Raw genomic sequence first — 22,350 nt, forward strand, 5'->3', positions numbered from 1 at the left:
CTGGGTGTCCCACCACACCATTATCAAGAGACTTCACCACATCGGAATCCAAGGAAACTCCTTCAAAATGATCCTCATCTTCCCCATCGGAACAACACAGAGAGTCGGCCCACCTCCTTCCACCTCGGAACCCAAGAACATCATCTTGAGCATCCCTCAAGGGTTGTCCTCAGCTCTATACTGTTCGACACCTACATGACCTCCTTGACCAACATCGTCAGAACCCATGGAGTCAACCTTATATCCCACACCGATGACACCCAACTCATCCTCTCGCTTTCCAAGATCCCTGCACCACTATGGCCAACTTTCACAGATACATGACAAGTATCCCCGACTGGATGAAAGACAAAATGGAATCGCTGATCTTTGGGAACCATAACTCCCCATGGGACGACTCCTGGTGACCCTCATGAACTCCGACGGACCATGCGTGCAACTTCGACATCATCCTGGATAGCAAGCTCACCACGAAAAACCAGATCAGCGCAGTCTCCTCTTGCTTTGTCGCCCTTCTCATGCTCTGTAAAATCTTCAAATGGCTCCTTGTCAAAACAAGATGAACCATCACTCAAACCCTAGTCACCAGCCGGCTAAACTACGGCAATGTACTCTACACCGCACACCTCCTGAAAAGTCTGCAGACCATACAGAATTCAGCTGCAAAACTCATTCTTGACCTCTGGGGAGGTCATCATCTCCCACAAATCTGCACTGGCTGCCCATTCAAAAGAGATTTCAATGCAAGATGCTGATCCACATCTTCAAAGCCCTGCACAAACAAGGACCAGTATATATAACCCACCAGCTGAACTTCCACCAACCCACCAGCAGGGGTGTGGAATTTAATAAAATATCTACTTGTCCATGGGGCAGGTTGGTTCATAAATCTACTTGTCCTGTTACAAAATCCACTTGCCCCTTTGGTGCCATGAGTGCAGCAACATATTATGGTAGCTATCTCATTATATAAGAACTCTGATATAGCCTCTCCGATTATACCAGGGCTCATACCATAGTAGTTTGAATACTTGCAATCCCCTTATGTTGCCACCTTTCTGCTGATCTACATACTGGGGCTGAAGGTAGTGGTAAGCAATAGTTCGAGGGTTAGAATGCCCTTTTGAGTCTGTGCAAACCTTCTAACTTGCATGTTTTAAGGGTTTTCAACAACTCTTCTCTAATCTTTTCCCATTCTGAGAAATGTTGGAAATTTACCCCGGACAATGGCAGATGTAAATCTTATTCCAGAGTGGGAAAAAAAAGTGGTTGGCGGGAAAGTGAACTTGCAAATACTCAGTTTCGCACGAGCACATCTACACATGCATATTTGCTCATGCTAAAATGCAGTTCACAAATATTTTCTAGGGATACTATTTCTTGTCCTACGTCTGTAAATTCTTGGGAATTCACGAAAGCCATATAAGCTGCACTTAATGCAAGGACATAGACCAAGGATGCACTTTTGAGACTTTCTTTAATAATTGGGCCCCTAATTTGGTCTGGCATTGACCATGACTTTTGCGTTTATTAAAATTCTGTCTCTCTCTCTCTCTCTGCATCGTCTGGCTTCACTGTGAGTGACAGCATTCTGCTCTTTCACAAGGAGCATATCGGCAAACAAAGTAGTTTTGTTCAGTGCCAGTAACTACTGTGGCAGCGTATGCTTTCTGAGACCAAACACAATTTTTGCTTTTGCCAATGTTTTTTTTAATGGTGAGGGCCCTGCAGCTCCCACACTAGTAAGGTTTTAGAAAAAACATGCCAAAACAATTCACACATTGACAAAACTAAAAAGCTGACCACCAATTTCACACCCACTGGCTTTGCCAATGCTTGTTTATATTTGTTTCCCAAAATCTTATTGAAACTGGTTACACTGATTTTCCATTATGAATTGTTTTTTGTGAAATACTAGCATGGGTCAACACATGTTACTAAATTATGCTGCAAAGAAATGGTACCCGAAATTTTACAGTGGTTTATCAAACTGTTTTTTCCTGCTTTCATTTTTTTATGAACAGTTTATTTTGAAACCAAAGAATCATCAATCTTGCTTTCAAGCTTCTGAAAATATTTGCATCAAATCAGAGAGCTTTCTGGGAGCATTATACATAGCCTCATATTGCTAAACTTTGAACACGTGTGTACACATTTTTATACTGGAACCACCGTCAGGAGTGCAGTCAGAGCTTACAACATTTACTTAGAGCGCTCACCCTAATAATAAAGGCTTTCAATTAATGAACCATAAATACAAGTTTGAACAGCCTTAACATATGGACAAAAATATTACCTTATCTGCAGACAGTGCACTTTCCTGATCCATAATGTGGTACTGCAAATTGGCAGCCAAAGGGTTTGTGCAGCAGGGGGTTGGGCCTACTTGTCCCAAGGACAAAATATGCATGAAAACTTGTTGCCCTTGACCCCAAACAATATGTTCTGAGAGTTGGGCTATAGGAATTCCACATCCCTGCACCAGACATCTGCCCTCTGCCTCCCTATCCCTTGATTACACCTCCCGCATCAGATGAAGCAAAAGTGGAGTGATCTCTTTCTCCTGCCTCGCTGCCAAGTTCTGGAACGACCTCACCTTCGTAACTCATCCTCTCTGCTGTAATTCAGGAAAGGACTCAAGACCTGCCTTTCCAACTGAACCACCCTCTGCTGCAGGGTTTGCAGCACTTGGAAACCCTCACAGGTGATTAGCCGCACTTAACAAGTCCGAATTTATTGATTGATTGAGACTCCTGAGACATGGGTGCAAGAGTGATCATCAGCATCAAGAGGGTATGCTCCCTGAAAGATCTTTGTGTATCTGTGAGCTGGGTTTAGACTATATGGGAAAAATCCAGAGGGCATCAGAATCCATGGTTACTCTCCCACGAGGTCTACGTTTAACTGCGAGGTGCTCGTTGTTCAGCTCTGTCATTGGAGGGCGAAGGACAGTTATACAGCTGTCCTTGGGATTTCTTGAAACATTTTCATGCCCCCCTAATTTATTCTTCCACTGTTAAAATTCTCTTTGACTTTCTTTTGGAGCAATGGCCTCTCGAACTGCGGTGCTTGCTTCAAGGCCATTCAAAGTGGCAAAAGTGCTCATCGCTGTGCTTAACCTTCATGTTTTTCAGTTGCAATGTTTAGTAACTCAGCTATTCATGTCCTAAATTGAATGTGCTTTGAAGTAGAGAAGAGAGATCTAGTCTAGAGAACCCTAAGATAATGCTGACTTTGTGTTAAGGTTTTTAATGTTTATTTTGTACTGAGCAACAGAGAAACTGTGGTTAGACATCTCTGTATGTTCACAATCCATGACTTGACTCTGATACATTTGAGAAACTCTAACTTCCCCCGTTGCTGATGATATAGCATGTCACTGAGAAGGGTACTTTGTGCTGAAATAACAAATGTTTGTTGGCCAACTCATTGGTATTCATTGTATTGACCTCAGAGAGAAGAAAGGCTGGTTGACCTTCCAGAAGTCAGATCTATAACCATGGCTGGGGGAGGGTGGTCGGTCGCAGGAGAAGTAAATGAAACACCAGCAGGATTCAAGCTGTAAGACACCTTGAACAGCCTGGAGGGTGGCCATCTTCACTCTTTAAGCCATTACGAGCTGTAAAGAAGTGCCAAACATGTGTTACATTGTGGTTAGAAATGCAGCATTAAGCACAGGCCTACAAAATGCAGCCTCACTAATACATTTGACTTGAGAGACGCTAATACAAAAAGTGTGTGAAACATATGATTGCTGGTGGCCTGGCTTAGATGTTTACTTCTTTAACTCTGTTTCAATGTGCTCACCTATTGTAGTATTAGGAAACAGAGACAAAGGTAGAGTATCATTTGCCCAATATTTACTCAATTGGTGTAGTAGGAGAAGAGATATTTCAACTCAGTTCTGTGTGCTAAAAAGGGTGTACATTTACCACCATGTAGGTGCTATACAAATGATGAGTGTCTGGTGTGAATGCAGTATGTATGATTGCAGAAAGGGGTCCGAGTATACAGTGAGTTGTGCCTGCATGAATGCTGGGTGACATCGAGTTTCTGATTTGAGTGCAGGCTGAGTGAAATATCGGTGTGACCTCACAGTGAGTGTTGTGCCTATGTCTGTGTAAGAAGGGAGTGAGACACCTGTCAGTATATTTTTAGAGTGAAATGTGTGCCTGTGTGAGTTGAGACTGCAGATCATTAAAGCTAGACCATTTGGCATTGCCAATGCTTGTTTAAAAAGAATGGACTCCTCCGTGGCTGCGTTTAATCACCATGTACTTACTTTGGCCAGGACTGCTGTGCCCTTTTTCTATTGCCACTGATGTCCAATGGCTGTGGGAAGTTTTTTGATGACAGGGCACCCAGCTTTGTGTTCTCTACCATTTTTCCCGCCCATTATTCTAGGATAGTAACGAGATTGCATTTTATTATTTAAGGAACGTGATTATTACAACAGCTAATCATTGCATTTTATTCCCTCCTTGGAATCTTAGTTTTCTTTCCATTTCTGCTTTCTTGCATTATCACTCTTTGTTATCATTACATTGATTCTTCCACCATCTCTTTGATTCAAATAGCACTTTGTATTAATGCATTTTAGTAAATCAAATTAAAAAAACAAAAATGACATAACAAAATGTGACAATTTTGAAGGGCTGACTAAAATTATATTAGGTGACAAATTATTTGACTGACTGACTCATACCTGATGGGGTCTGATAATACAAAGCTGTGGCTATAAAAAGTGGGTCCTGATCAGGTAGTCAAATATTACATGACTTGAGAGCTGTTTCTAATTAGGGCAGCTCGTACTGCAAACTGATCATTACTTTTGCACGTAAACTTAAACTTTGGGTTACATAGAAACAATCACTCTTGGAACTGCAGAGGGTCCTTCAGTGATCTTCCCAATCTATCAAGACAGATGTGTGTTGAACTTTCATGAGGTGCAACAGATTTTGTAAGGAATTCCTTATGCTTTGGTACAGATATTTTATCCTCAATGTTCCCATCTGTCTAGATTATATTAGACCCATATTTCATTAGCATGTTTGCAAAAAGCGTAGGTAGAACATTTGATATCTTCATCATATCAGAATGATCAAGCAACAACCTTTTTTTTGGCATCTTGCAGTTTTCTAGTGATGTGAAAGAAAATCAGAAAAAGAGGAAGGTTAAAAAGACCATCCCAACTATTACAGTTTATCTCCAACCAACCCAAATGATGTCTGGTGAGGAAAAACACACCACAGAAAAAGCACTTCTAGGGAACCTATAACAGAATTTGAAGCTGCAAATATCCAAGTGAGTACAAGATCCATTTTTATTTTTTGCATAGTTTATTGAAACTGTTACAAATTCAAAAAAATATAGGAAAACACAAAAAACTATAAAATTCCAGTTAAACGTATGTTTATGGAACTGACCTTAAAAAGGGAAATAATGCAAGTGTTACATTTTCTACACATGGGGGAGCTCTGGATTATTTTCTCAATTTAACATTGCATGACGAGACGCCAATTTCATAGGTCCGCCGACCTGTTTTGAAATAAATAAATTCTGCTATCTTTATGAGAATAGTGCCGTACCTTACCAGTATGATGAAAATGTTTGTTGGCAAGAACAAGAAGAACTAATTATGCACAATTTCCTCAGCATGTTTACTGCATTAGGTTGGAGTAAGGAAAGAAGTTCAAGAGTACTACGGCCTATCTGAGATAGTCACAAATGACCAGAATTACCTGAATAAATTAATTCTTATACTTCCACATACATCTTTGGGATGAGAAATGGTGAATACTGATAATCTTGTGAGTTTGTGTGAGTTCACTAAATATAGTAAAGGAATACATAGTGGATCCCTCAAAGACCCGCTGCTAAGAACAGTTCGCTCCCACGGAAATTCTGCCACGTAGGCTACATTTAAGTTTTTAGAAAACCCCATATGAGAGAGCAATATCCAACAACTCCTGATTCTGGATACTACTACTGAATATTAACACTAAAAATATTGACATATAACAATATAGGAGTCAAAACATAGACACTAATAATATCGACAACCCTGTACTTATAATTAAAACAACAAAAATAGCAAATACAAAATATTGATTCACAAAAATATCTGAAGTAAAAAAATCTCTTAACCAAAAATACAGATAGCAAAAATATTTACTTTTTAAATTAGCATAAACATAACACAAATATTGAAAACTTTAATATAGGCAAAAAAATACAGGGGCTTAGTTATGAGCTCCTGCGTCACTTTTGCGCCACCGTTGCATCACTTTTTGTGACACAGGGGTGGCGTAAAATTTGTGCCAAGTTGCGCCTTATTTACAAAGTGATGCATCTAGGCAGATGCGTCACTTTTTAAACCCCTGCACTACATTATACCTGCTTCAGGTATAATGTATGAAGGGTGTGCGTTACCCCGCATCAAAGCCTCGTTGAAGTGGCGCATTGAAATTTATAAGGTTTCAGTGCACCACTGGTAGGACGCCATTGCGTGGAAAACTTACGCCTGCCTCATGGTAGGCAAAGACTGACACAGGCCCTTTCACATGGGGCTTGCCCCATGTGAGAAGAGGAACATTGCTGGAGTTGTGTCACGCTTCGGACACAACTCCAACAATTTGTCAGTTTTGTGCTGACAGATATGTCAGTAATACTGACGTATCTGTCTTTCCTTGCGACATGATGCATCATACAGTAAATATGACGCATCGATGGTGTTCGCAGGAGGGCGCACTGAGAAGTGTTGCATCGCTGCTTTGTCTCAGCGATGCACCACTTCTCATAAATAAGGCACATAGCATTTTAAGAGATGACACATATTTATTTAACATCATTTTTAAACTTCAAAAATTTACAAATGTTTTCAGAAAATATATTATTATATCATTAAAATAAATTAGTGGGGCATGGCCTGGATGACTGACGCAAGTCTATGAGCTCCAGGTCGTGTAGCTCCCAAGATCCCTTTTTGCTGGTGCTGACATGCTGTACCCGGGGCAGGTGGCTGGCGTTACCCCCCTTGGAATAACAGCGACCGCTATCTGGTGCAATTTGTTGAATTGGGCATAACCCCACTGCTGCTGAAACACCGGGCCTGAGGCCTGCCGACTCCAACAGGGTGGCCCAAAACTGGATGCGATCCCACTACCGGAATGCGGTGAGTAATGTGACTGCGTTTGTGAGGCAGGGCTTCTCCTGAGCCTGCTGCCCAGGTGAGGGCCCCTCCTGCGAGGGCTTGCTGGATTCATTGGGACTCATGACAACCGCGTAGGCCTGCTCTACTGACAGAACTGCCAGCTCTCATTGCGACCCGCTAGAATAAGCGTGGGGCTGCAAGCTCCTTTCCGTTGGTACTGAAACCTTTCTAAATCTGCTGGGGGCCCACCTACTTGGGGGACCGAAGGCTGCTGAAGTGGTGCCCCCCCTATGTCATTAACCCTATACAACTGTGGGGGTAGGGTCCTGCAAGGGGTCCATCGAACAAGGTGATGTGTGCAGGCTGTCCGTCCTGTGGTGGTCCTTCCCTGATGTGCTGCATGGCCTCCTGGAATTGCGGCCTCGACCAGGCAAGGTCCTGCTCACCTTACTAAGGCTCTTCGCATCTTCGCCACCCACAATCTGCATCACAAGGTGACCTATGTGCTTTGGTTGCTGGGTCTGAGGGGACATTCCCTGTGTGAGTGGGTGCGGATCCACTCTGGAGGGCCCACTAACTACCTAGGGCCCTGCCCATGACGTTTTCCATCCCAAAGAGGTGACATCTGTGACTGCTTGTACTGCTGCCCAGAGCTTAGGGGCTGTCTTCCTTGGACTACGAGGTGGGGTATCTACAATGCCATTGGAGCTGTGACTGGGAGCTGGCACTGACTGCTCATGCTTCTCAGGCTGCACACCTGGTGCATGCGGGTTGGTTGCATCTCTTGGCATTGTCTACCTGCACATTCTGCGCCCCCACAGCTGCATCCAGGGTGAGCTAGTGTCATATTGCTAGTTTCCCCATACCTTGGACATGAGTCACCTGGCTCTTTCAACATAGGATGGGCAAGAACAAGGGTCAACCAGACCAGGCTAAGGTCGATAAGAACATGGCCCTCCTTGGGAACAACAGGGGTTTCTCGGGGACTGGATCAGAGGCCCCTCGATTTGAAAACAGCATGTCCCTCTTCCTACAAGTCATTAAGAACTCTAAGACACTCACGGAAACCAAAATTGTGGAAGTGTCGACCAACTTTTCCCTGCTGCAACAGGATCTTCGTAAATCCGTTGAAAGGGTCTCGGAGGCAGAAACAAGGACCTCCATCCTAGAGAACACTGCCAAACAACTCTTCTCAGAAATAACAAGACTTTCTAGCGATGCAAAACTCTTCCAAGACTGCATGGAAGATGACAAAAATGGAGCATGGCACAACAATCTACGCTTTATTGGTTTTCCCGACGGGTCTGAGGGCCAGTCCCCCGAAAGATTCCTCGAACAATGGATCCGCACCTCATTACAACCTGAGGAACTCTCCATCAGTTTTGTTCTTAAGCCAGCTCATTGCTCCCTGCCCACTAAACCCCCTCCTAGTAGGAAACCAAAGAATCAAGGCCAGAGGAAATGGTCGTGCCACTGTTCAACAGGTCATTTGGACATAGATGTTACTGCAGACTCTGAAGGGGAGAGGAGCCAATGTCCGAGGGATGCTCCGCTTGTGGGACATGCAATTCCTGATCCCACTACTAATGCACACTCTGGTTGACCAGTCTGCATCCTGCTGTACTTTTGTTTACGTGCCAAGACCGCTGTATCCTATACAACTACTGTTAATTGTGGTCAAGGGGTCACCGGACGGGAAACTCTTTGGTCCATTTAGTATCATCTCCCCCCAAAAATTATTTTTTGTTTCATGTTGGTAATGGGGGATAGATGCTTCTTTTGCGTGGGAAGTATAGGGTAGGGGATGATGGAGGGATTGGGAATTGTTTACCACATTTCGATTAAGTTTCTATTGTGGTTTCCTCTTGCCTTAAATGTATCTTGGATGATTGCAGATTTCGGAATCCCTCAGAAAAAATTCTAATAGTTGGTCTTTGCCCCGCATTTCCCTTCCACTGCCTTCACTGCTTCTACCTCATCCCACATGAGCGAACTGACCCCTATTTTCCTACAACTTGCCATGACTCACACATTCACGGTTTTAACTTGGAACGTCAATGGCCTCTTAGACATTAAGAGAGGGTCAGTATTTCAGTTCCTCTACCACCATTACCCACACGTGGCCTCTCCAGGGCACCAACTGTCAATTTTTGGCCCATAAGGAATATGACAAGGTATTCCATGCTGGGTATGTGAGGGGCTCCAGAGGGTTCGCCACAGATCCCTTCAGATGGCTATTACTAACATCACATGAGACCCTCAAGGTAGATACATACTGTTAGAGGGTAGGGCACCCAATATAATATTTTATGCATCTACATTCTCCCCATCATGCACCAATCCACATTGAGGGCCCTCCAGGACTTAGTGGCCACCCCTCTGAGGAAATATGAATTTTGTGATCAGTTATGTCCCCTATCGTAGACCCCAACGGCTCCATGTGCATGCTATAAGTACATGTATGTTCCCTCCTGCTCCAGTTTTGAAGACGCAAATATATGTGCGTCCACCGTCAACATGTCCTCTTTCAGATCCGCCATGAATGGGTCAGATATTCCATTCTTAAGTATGAAAGGCCACCGACTTTATGTGGTTCACTTTCCACATTTCACAGATTCAGGCGAGTAGGCCCGAATTCTGTCATCAAGCCTTTTCCTGCCTTCTGCCTCTGAAAGCTCCAGTCTGAGCCTGCATCTGTGACCATGAACTTTGTCCTACTCCCTGCGCGGCTAACGGTGCCTGATCCAGCCTGTCGCCTGCCAAAAACTGTATTTCACCTTCGAGATTATCTCCTTCGCTCCTCATCCGATGCATTCCTGTCTAGTAGTTTAGGTAAACATTCCTCCAGCTACCGTGCAAAGGGGCCAGGCCTCGCTGTCCTCCTGCAAGTAATTCATAGCCCCGTTACCATGGAATATTCCTACCCCCTCGCATCTAGTGTAGACACTTAGACGCTTGTACACGCACTAACAGTCAGTATAGTCAGTATAGAATAAGATTCTATCCTAAGAGACCTCTCCTTTTGGATAACACAGTTCTTTAAACATAGGATATTAGATATGATTTGGGATTAGGTTGACATAACCCCAGACTTCTGTCTCCACATGTAGAGCTAAATGTCAAGTCTCCTTCACCCTCTAGTTGCACGTCAATCACACGTCATGCGGCTGCGCGCGCATCTTTGCCAAACATTTCTGCTGACATTGCAGGATTCTTTTATGGATCCACCCACTTGTGACATCATGTTTAATGACGTTTCTTAAATTACGCCCTCTATTAGCTACGTATGCACCTTTTATCAGCTGTTACGCCTCTTGCATCTGTTTCACTGTAATGTATTTTCTATAAAACTGCCTATCTGTCAATAATATATGCTCCCTTCCTTCCTGAACTTTCGTGGTGATGGAATAGAAGGCCCACAATTCGAATTGTCTTCCTTTTTATAGGAATAAAGCATTTTAAAACCTCTAATACCACGGATTCTGCTTCTTATATTTACTGAGTTATTCTTGATAGACTTTACCGCATAAAAAATAGTACCGGTAACAAAATATTTACCACATAAATTGGCGCCCGAACAGGGACACTTTCTCATCTCACGCGCCGGCGGTGCGTTGCAGGCCCGGTCTCCTGCCACAGCTGAACGGACAAAAACACGTACCTGCAGGATTTCCTGTGTCTCCTTCCGGCCAAGCGGGGACGACTGAGGCTGCGATCAACACCCAGACGAGGCGGTGAGAAGTGCGAAGTATCCCGACCAGAGCCTAGCTGAGAGAGCAAGATCCGAGGTATACAGAGTCCCGCCAGGTTCCGAAGTTCCGAGTCCAGTCGAGTCGAGTCCAGTCCGGTTCAGTTTCAGTCCCGTTCCGAGGCCTTCCGTTCCGAGCTACCCGGTGAGTACCGTTACCGGGGAGGCATTTTACGTGCACATAGTCTGTGCCGGTCAAGACGGGTTTGGGTACACAAATCCGGTCTGCACTGTTTTAGCAGTGTATCTGTACTGTTTAGCAGTATATATAGTATGTTTTGCATATAAATAAATATTATCTAGTGTCGGTATAATGTCAGTAACTAGTTTTCTATTATTTATCATTGTTCGTTAAAACTGTTAAATGTTAAAATGTTTTAATACGTTCTATATATCGTGGTGTGAATGACTGTTCATTATTGTGTTTTTTTGTATAAAGTGTGTTCTAGTAATAAGGTCTAAAAATGCCGCTCTTTTCGAAACTAAGACAGATCAAAACTAGAAAAGGGGTACTCGAAGAAGCTGTTCCCATCCCACCTAGGGACACTCCAGGGTACTTTATGTATCATAAGCATGGCCTAGATGCCGTATTATTTCTTGATTTATGGGTGGATTACACCAAAGAATTACCAGAGAGTCAGAGATGGCCCGCAGCGGGGACCTGGGATGCAGATTGCATCATGAGAGTAGAAGAAGAATTATGGAAAAAGAAAGCCAGACAGTCACAGAAAGATGCCATTGAATTATGGCGTAAAGAATCATATAGACGTACAGAAAAAGCACTCAGACAGGAAGATAAGGGTAAGGAGAATTCAAATAAAGTCCGAGAGAATCTGTTAATTGAGGAAGGTACCCGAGTAAAATCAGAACAAGTAGATAGACAAAGAAACGCCCTTATGAATGGTATGTATCCACTTCTGGCCGAAGGGTTACCTAAGGCTACTCCGGAAATACCAAAAGACTTGCCACCTCCATTGTTTCCGATAAAAGCACATCCCAAATCACATCCCAAAACAGCAAAGGACGTTTTTCTTTCCTCCTATTTAGATGACGCAGCTCCCGAGTATGCTAATGCCATACCACCCACACCGCTTGCCGATGGTGTTCAACACCAAGAGCATTCGTCTGTACCCCCTCAACTACAAACTCCTACACAAGTTCCAACAGACCCGTCCGTCTCTACAGTTTTTCCCGCATCTACAATCTCTATCCTACGCCCAACGAATCCTTTCGTGCCTAGCACCTCAGATGGTAATACAGGAGGTACGACAGATATGTTTGCCACACCGCCGAGAAATAAACAGACCCTTAGAGAATTAGCACACCAACGTACGCCCAAACTAGCAACGCCCGACATGCTTAAGGAACTTCTAGTAGATTGTAGATATGATCCTGTGCCCGGTAAACGGGACGAAATGTTGCTGTCATCATTACGTATTCGACGAGCTGCAATATATTTAACGAAGCTACCAGGAATGACTACACATTTAGAAAATATGTATCACTTTGTCCAGTCAGGGCGAGGTCCTGAAAGTATTAGCAGAGCCATGGAGTACCAGAAAGCGGAGGTACAGGGACAACTGTTACGTTTCCTCATAAACTGTGTAATCAGAAATCAAGACCGGCCTGGGGTAAATCCGGAAGAAATGCAAAAACTTGTCACTTGGGGCCAGAATATATCAGAAGGGAGACATGATAAACAGTTATGTATAGTCGCTATGTACCGAAAGATCCGCAAAGAAGTAGAACGAATACACGAAGAAAGATTAGAGGTAGACGCCGCTGACCTAAACAGAGAAGAGGAGGAGCAAGAGTCAGAGCAAGTAGAAACGATAGCTTATGTAGGTAGAGGAAGACCCCATAATAATACCAGAGGTTTTAATGATCCGGTACGTCCAATACGTCCAGAATATAATAGACATTTTCCAAACCCTATGCTAAATACAAAATCCCCCGAACACTTATTTCAAGCCGCTGATAAATTACTCCGAGATCGAAGAGGGTACCATATGCTCGATTCCATGGACGAACAAGAATTAGCTAGGTCAGCAGTACAATGGGCTGACAGTCCCAGCGACTACAATGATGATGTACTTGCACACACGTTTCTGAATCTTGACCCGTACGAACAGCGTTTAGCTAGTATATACATGATTCAACACCTCCTTATATTATATAAAAGCCAACACTCCGATCCAGGACCCTTACCTGACATATTGACAGAACTACTCACGAACATATGGAGAGGGTCAGGTACTGATTTGATTAAAGAAATACTAGAATCCCGAAACCAATATTTAAATTTCGTATGCCCAGAACACGTTCCAGTTCCCATCATGGGAAGAAAAATGTATCACATAGATAGACAGAACCCGTTACGCGAAGTGCACCCAATAAGAGGTGCCGGTGATAATTTTACACGCGTGTTTGTGTACACGCCTATAACTAAATTAGAATTATTAGAAATGAAGAAAGTAGTACCCAGCCATGACAAGGACCCAGCAGGTTTCCACCGTGAAATAAAGGACATGTTACTCATGGGAGAGTATACCTATCCCGACATTATGAAAATATTAAAAGTCCTATTACCCGCCGGTGTTTATGAGAAACTCAAAGAAAAGGAATGGGAGGTGGGAGACCAAAAGATAGATTGGACAGCGTTAGAGAACGAAGAAAAGGCCCGAGCTGCAGGAGCAGGGCTTGGGGAAAAGACTACAGCACTAACAGGATTACTAATACAGGTACTGCCACGTTTATTAACTACGAAAAAGGAAGACTGGGGTGCAATCTCAGCCTGTAAACAAAAACCAGATGAAGACACTAGCGATTTCTATTCCCGATTTGAAAAATGTTTTAGTATAAATAGTGGCATAAAAGCAAGTAGCGAGTCATATCCACATCTGTTTGTGACAAAATTAGTTGAAAATTCTCTGCTACAAGTCAAGAATAGAGTATTGAAATTCGAAAGTACCTGGCAAGGTAATACCCCATCACAGATGCTACAGATGTTACAATATCATCACAATAGAATTAGAGAAGAACAAGAACACGAACAAAGACGTATGAAAGATACAAAAATGAAAATGCTTGTTGCACAGTCAGTTCCAGCCGATAGTCATCAAAAGGGTGATTCCGCAGGCCCTGCGAAAGGGACATGCAACTATTGTAAACAACCAGGTCATTATATACACGATTGTCCAGTCCTGAAACATAATATTGCTACAGGTAGAACTCAGGAGAGACCACGTCCACCTAGACAGGATCAGAATCAACAACAAATCCCTCAGCATGCACAACGTAGGTTAGCTCCGCAACAACTAGCTCCGCAACAGGCAGCTCCACAACAGACCGTAGCACCACCACAAGCGCAGCCTATTGCTGCAACACAAGCGACAACACAACAGATGTATCAGTATGCACAAGCAGATTATCCCGATTATCAGCGATACTCATGAGATAGCCTAGAGAGGGAAGTTGGCTTACCCCTTATTGAGGTTCCTGTAGACCAAGAGGGACCTTATGTACATAGCGAATTATTAGGGGAAGACAGAAAGTTTTTACTTGATACAGGGGCAAGCAGAACAACTATAAGACGTAGTGAAGTTCCAGGGGCACCCCTCTCAGGCTCACAGAATATTTCCCTTGGATTCTCAGGAAAACCTATAATAAATGACGTGACACAACCTCTTCCACTTACGATTGGTCCATTGACACGTACTACAGATTTATTGCTTACTAAATCATGTCCAGAAAACTTGTTAGGTATAAAAACATTGAAAGCTCTAGGAGCTATAATATGTTGTTCTCCGGAAGGAGTACGACTATTTTTACGTGACTTTAAAGGTCACTACGTATCCAGAGACATGGATCACCGACTGCAGAATTTACCTACACATTTATGGGCACAAGGCCCCACTGATGTTGGTTGCATGAACATTACACCATATCGAGTTACACTGAAATCAGGAATAGTACTACCACGAATGCGACAATACAAGTTACCATCAGATGCTGTAGTGGCTTTACTGCAAATCATTGACGAGCTCATTGCACAAGGAGTGGTTGTTGAAACTGACTCCAACGTATGTAATTCTCCGATAATTCCGATTCTTAAAAGAACGGATCCAAAAGCACCACCAGTATATCGATTAGTTATTGATCTGCGCGAATTAAATAAATGTATTGTACCACAATACCCTGTGGTCCCAGATATCTCTTCATTACTCACAGCTATTGACTCAGAAGCAACGTTTTTCACTGTAATTGATCTCAAGAATGCTTTCTTTAGTGTTCCAATCGATCCGGAAAGTCAATATTTGTTCGGATTCAGTTTAAATGGACGAAGTTTTAAATTCACACGCGCACCTCAAGGATTTACAGAAAGCCCCAGCATCTATAGCCAAGCACTGAAACGAGAACTTGACAGTATCCACATGCCAGTTAACACTGCCTTGCTTCAATATGTCGATGATCTGCTGATCACCGCTCGAAGCGAACATGAATGTGAAAAAGCGTCACTGACGGTTTTGAAATTTCTGGCCGACAAGGGGCACAAGGTGTCCCCTTCTAAGCTGCAATTCTGTGTCCAGCGAGTTGTTTACCTTGGGCACTCGCTGTCCAAGGAGGGAAGGCAGCTTACACCCAACCGCATCCAGTTAATCGCTAACATGCCACCACCCAAGACACAAAAGGAGGTACGGGCTTTTATAGGCCTCACTTCATACTGTAGGCAGTGGATCCCTCAATATGCATTTTTAGCAAAACCACTCATCCAGTTGACAACACAGGAGGCAGCCACATCGACTGTCCTCCCTTGGACTCAAGAACATACACACGCCTTTGAAAGTTTAAAGAAAGCTTTATGCCAAGCACCTGTTTTAGCAACACCATGTTACAGCAAACAGTTTACACTCTTTGTTACAGAACGCGAAGGTACTGCCTTGTCAGTACTCACTCAGGAACAAGCAGGATCACACAAACCATGTGCTTATTTCTCTAGTACATTAGATCCAGTAGCTCAGGCTCTTCCTGCGTGCCTGAAATCGGTGGCAGCAACAGCTTTAGCAATCAGACAAAGCGATGCCATAGTGTTAGGACATCAATTGACAGTACAAGTACCACACGCAGTAGAGGTTCTCTTGAACCGCACACAAACACAACACTTGACTATAGCGAGACTCACCGGTTACGAACTGACATTGTTTCAGCCACACATAGAAATCAGACGTTGCAATACGTTAAATCCTGCCACACTGTTACCAGTGGGCGGAACAGATCCATTGGCACATGATTGTGTCGAAGTTATTACTATCACGACGAAACCCAGACAAGACTTGACAGATATCCCTTTGTCAGATCCAGACTTGACATTGTATGTAGATGGGTCATGTATGAGAACAAGTACAGGAGAGTTAGTGGCTGCTTACGCAGTCACAACAGACACTGAAGTCATTGAAACAAATCGTATTAACACTTTGTCAGCTCAAGCAGCAGAGCTCATCGCTCTGACACAAGCCTGTATTCAAGCCAAAAATAAGAAAGTCAACATATACACAGATTCACGTTATGCATTCGGAGTCGTCCATGACTTCGGCGTACTGTGGCGAGAGAGAGGTTATTTAACTTCTCACGGTGCCCACATCCAGCACGGACCCCTCATTCAAGCCCTATTAGACGCGATTCATCTACCCACTGAAATATCGATTATGAAATGCAAAGCCCATACAAAAGTTACCGATATTATTTCTCAGGGTAATGACCTAGCTGACAGAACAGCTAAACAGACTGCTCAGAATCAGACTATCACAACTGACATGACAAAGACAATAGTTCCGACACTAACACATTGCATGACAGTTAAGGATCCCGCCCTTGATGTAATTGACATACAGACACATGCTACACCAGAAGAAATAAAGAAATGGACTGAATTAGGAGGGATCCAAACGGATCAAGGATGGATGACGAAAGAAAAATCTATATGGTTTCTTCCCGACTCAATGGTCCAAGTCATCATTAACACAATACATAGTCCAGCACACCTAGGAGAAAAAGCTATGCTAGACAGCATTCAACACATTTGGTTCAACAAGCACTTGCGAGCAGCAGCTAAACAAAAAGTTCGTACCTGTATGATATGTTGTCAGTTTAATCCAGGTAAAAGCATCCCCGTAGAGCAGGGTGGATTTCAAACTCCCGATCATGCTTTTGAAGTCCTCCAGATGGATTATATCCAGATGGAACGATGTCGAGGATTCAAATATGTTCTCGTAGTTGTCTGTGCTCTTTCCCGTTGGACAGAAGCATACCCGGTTTCAGATTACACTGCCCCGACTACTGCCAAACAGTTAGTTCGAGAATTCTTCCCACGGTACGGTTTACCACGTGTTGTCTACTCAGATAACGGCCAGCCGTTCTCATCCGAACTAATGAAACATGTTTCCCTTCTATTAGGCTATCAATGGAAATTTCACTGTGTCCGACATCCCGAGGCAGCAGGTCTCGTAGAACGCCATAATCAAACTCTGAAAATTAGATTGTCCAAAATATGTAGAGAAAAAGGAGTTGATTGGATAGTAGCCTTACCAGTTGCGCTCTTTTACATGAGAATGGTAGCACATTCCCGAACAGGGCTATCCCCGTATGAGGTGATCTTCGGTAGACCACCAAATATGTGGGGGACGCCTATACCTCGCAAAATCACTGACGTTGACTGTAATATACTGACAGATTACCTGGCTTCCTTGATGTCTGCACTACAATCTTGTCGTTCACAGGTATCCGCAGCTTTTCCCGACAATACTGAGGTGAAGCCCCATGACGTGGTTCCTGGTGACCTGGTGCTGGTCAGGAATTTTGACCGGAAGACCCAACTGGATCCTAGGTGGAAGTCACCGAAGTTGGTTCTACTCACCACAAGGACAGCCGTGAAAATCGAGGGAAGGAAAGGGTGGTTGCACTCGAGTCATATCAAGAAATTTTATGGACTACCATCCAACGTAGATACTCAACCCTGTATTCCCTCACAGACAGACTCAAAGCTCCCCTTGGTTGAGCAATCGAACTCAGAAATTTATAAACTAAAATTGAGGTCTAGTAAGTCAGACAATTTGATTGTTTAAGTCCTCTCCAAGGTGAATCGGTTGAATTTGTCCCTGACATGTATCCTCTAGACCGGAATAGAGAAAGAAATCATCAGATGCAGCTCAAAAAGCATGCGTATTGTAAATCATTTCGTAGTCACTGCACAGTAACATTATTAATTTTGTTTTTTCTAAGTCTTCTGATCATCATTGTCAGCATCCTATTGCACATGTATTACCCTATTCTTAAACATGCTTACAATATAACTGCAGAACATTCTTTTAGCGAATTACCTCCGCATGAGTTGTCATATAGATTTGCGCTGCGCAACAACACATTCATTAGTATGTTACATCATTCCCATCAAACCAGCAATGCCACAAATTGTTGGATATGTGGCCGACTCCCTCCCTATCAGAACTATAAGGGAGTTTTGCCCCTCTTTCCATATCCGTTCACACACAATGGCTCCTGTGGAGCATGGTTTAGTTTGATTAATTCCCTAGATTCAAATTCCGCAGTTTATCAAGACAACTGGGTTTGGGGAAACCTGAACCTAGTCTTACTTAAAGTCTGCTACCCTAACAAGGAGGGACTCCCCAAAAGAACAGGAACTGATCTAGAAAATGAAGTATATGGATTAGGTAATTTTACACTTAACCTCATGATCCTGAACGTTGAATCTGAAGCTACACCAATCTTGCCCGCCATGTCAGTATTCCCAGTAAAAGGGGAATTATGTATAAGAAAGAATGGTTCCATACACATGGGCCACAGTAAATGCACCACTGTAATAAAATTCAGTGATCAAGGCAAGTCTACATTTAGAGCTTCCCATCATTCCTACTTCATATGTGGCCAGACCGCATATATATGTCTACCTTTAGATTGGGATGGTACCTGTTACATAGCATTCCTTCTGCCACCTGTTTTCCTAGCCCCTCCTGATTATCATAGAAATAACCATTTAGTACACAATAGACAGCAGAGAGATCTCCCAATTGTCGATTACACTGAAACAGCATGGGAAAAATACACAGATTTCAATAAAGGATTCTTTCCCTATATAGGTACAGTCACTAATAGTAAGTTAATACGTAGATTAACCAGAACCCTTGAAGCAGTAGTGAACGAAACTATTTCCGCCTTAGGCAATTTAACAGAAGAGCAGTCTGCTATGCGGATTGTTGTGCTTCAAAATCGTCTTGTCCTTGACGTCATCCTGGCCGATAGGGGCGGAGCTTGTAGGGTCATCGGATCAAGTTGCTGCATTTTCATCCCAGAAAATTCGCCGTCAGTATATAAAGCCATAACTCGCCTTCATAAGATTGTAAGCCAGATACACCAGAGTCCAGGCACCTGGACTTGGTCCGGTTGGTTCTGGGGCGTGTTGTCAGCCTGGGGATGGAGAATCCTATCCTTCCTAGGTATTGGCTTTCTCATACTATTCAGTTGCTGCTTATGTCTACAATGTGGGCCAGCGATTTGTGGTCTGTGTGCCACCTCGGGTATCCCACATCCAAGTTTTCGTTCGAGATCCCGGAAGAAGAAAGAAGAACAAATGATGCTATATGAACAGATCGATGGATTGATGAAGATCGATATCTCCTGAGGGTCCGAAGGGGACAAGGAGGGAATGAGGAAATATGAATTTTGTGATCAGTTATGTCCCCTATCGTAGACCCCAACGGCTCCATGTGCATGCTATAAGTACATGTATGTTCCCTCCTGCTCCAGTTTTGAAGACGCAAATATATGTGCGTCCACCGTCAACATGTCCTCTTTCAGATCCGCCATGAATGGGTCAGATATTCCATTCTTAAGTATGAAAGGCCACCGACTTTATGTGGTTCACTTTCCACATTTCACAGATTCAGGCGAGTAGGCCCGAATTCTGTCATCAAGCCTTTTCCTGCCTTCTGCCTCTGAAAGCTCCAGTCTGAGCCTGCATCTGTGACCATGAACTTTGTCCTACTCCCTGCGCGGCTAACGGTGCCTGATCCAGCCTGTCGCCTGCCAAAAACTGTATTTCACCTTCGAGATTATCTCCTTCGCTCCTCATCCGATGCATTCCTGTCTAGTAGTTTAGGTAAACATTCCTCCAGCTACCGTGCAAAGGGGCCAGGCCTCGCTGTCCTCATGCAAGTAATTCATAGCCCCGTTACCATGGAATATTCCTACCCCCTCGCATCTAGTGTAGACACTTAGACGCTTGTACACGCACTAACAGTCAGTATAGTCAGTATAGAATAAGATTCTATCCTAAGAGACCTCTCCTTTTGGATAACACAGTTCTTTAAACATAGGATATTAGATATGATTTGGGATTAGGTTGACATAACCCCAGACTTCTGTCTCCACATGTAGAGCTAAATGTCAAGTCTCCTTCACCCTCTAGTTGCACGTCAATCACACGTCATGCGGCTGCGCGCGCATCTTTGCCAAACATTTCTGCTGACATTGCAGGATTCTTTTATGGATCCACCCACTTGTGACATCATGTTTAATGACGTTTCTTAAATTACGCCCTCTATTAGCTACGTATGCACCTTTTATCAGCTGTTACGCCTCTTGCATCTGTTTCACTGTAATGTATTTTCTATAAAACTGCCTATCTGTCAATAATATATGCTCCCTTCCTTCCTGAACTTTCGTGGTGATGGAATAGAAGGCCCACAATTCGAATTGTCTTCCTTTTTATAGGAATAAAGCATTTTAAAACCTCTAATACCACGGATTCTGCTTCTTATATTTACTGAGTTATTCTTGATAGACTTTACCGCATAAAAAATAGTACCGGTAACGAAATATTTACCACACCTCCCCAGGCAACAATGATACTAGCGGATGACTTTAATGACATAATGGACACATGACTTGAATAGGCCTGAGAGTCTGATTCCCCGATGTAGCTGGGGTTTGAAGGACTGAACAAGGGGACTAGGCCTCATAAAAAACAAGACTCTTTTGCAGCGGTCATATCTACACACAAAGGCTTGGGTCCATCAAATAAGTGATGGTTTGAGGTGGCCCAAAATCTTTCTATAGATGCTAACTGCTGTTCACTTTAGGTGTCAGGAACTATGCAGGGAGGATCACTATGTAGCTCATATCTATACTTCTCATGCTTTTACTACACTTGTTGAGCACAGAGAATATCTGATCCACAACCAGAGAACTTGGTATAAAGAACAGAATGATGCAATGAAAAAGGTCAACATTTTACCAGGTGTTTGCTGTTTTAAAGACAAATTTCAAATGTGAATACCTGCTCTTCTCTAAAATGTTGACTGTGGTTATAAAGGTCCAATTGAAAGTCAAGTTCATAAAGATTTATTTGATTGTTACAAATTTACAACCATAAAAGCACAATTTTAAAAAACATTTTACAATCAATCAAGTAAAATTACAATTGAAAGTCAATAGAGGCGCAAGCACCTTCTGTGCTGCTGACTCCTTGTCTGGATAGGTTGTATAAAGCCTGTCCACTGAAATGTGGCAACATGCTTTTGTCAGGCCAAGTGGGGAAGAGTGTCAAAAGAATTTTTAAAGTGGTCTGACTAATCTCCTGTTGAAGACTTTCAGCATAACCTAACAGAGAAAAAGAGCTCATCAGAGTATCAGTGTCTCATTCTTGCTTCAAATGGGTCATGTTTAATACATATTCTCAGAGGCTGCTGGAAAGTGTGTGGATCCACAACTCAAAATGGAATACATTGAAATAAAGAGTTTAATGGAAGAAAAACTTATGAACAGTATAGATCATTGAGTTAATAGAGCGAATCACACTTGTGGAAGTCTATTCGAATCAATATTACCCCACCGCTATATATCCTTAGGATTTTTGGGATCATAGACCCAGTGATCATAGATTTAGGGCTTGATTTTAGTTTTCACAGACAGTTTGATCCTTCACGAAAGTGACGAATATTCCGCCTGGCAAAATATAAATCCCATAGGATGTAATGGGATTTATCTTTCAGTGGACAGGATATCAATCACTGTTGTGATCTCCCAAGATCTAAATCAGGCCCTTAGTTATGAACATGGTGAACTTGAATACTCTTAAAACTTGCTTAAGAGGATTTGAGAAGCTTCAGTTTTTTGTAGTAGAAGAAACCCAATCAGTAATGTCACCAGCCCTAAGTACACTATCTTAGACAGGGGTGCAATGTTTATGATGACTCGAAGCATAGTCATAACTTCTTAAACCCAGAGTTCATGCACTGGCCATATACAAATACTACAGCATAAATGAGAACCAAGATTTAGAGGAGTCAACAGCTTCAAGTGGTCTTCTGAGACAAGTAAATTGAGTCAAGATTCTCATCCTATCCTCACTATTGTTGCTAGTACAAGCAGCCAC

This window comes from Triturus cristatus, chromosome 11 (genome assembly GCF_964204655.1).
Source record: "Triturus cristatus chromosome 11, aTriCri1.1, whole genome shotgun sequence".
Classification (NCBI taxonomy): Eukaryota; Metazoa; Chordata; class Amphibia; order Caudata; family Salamandridae; genus Triturus; species Triturus cristatus.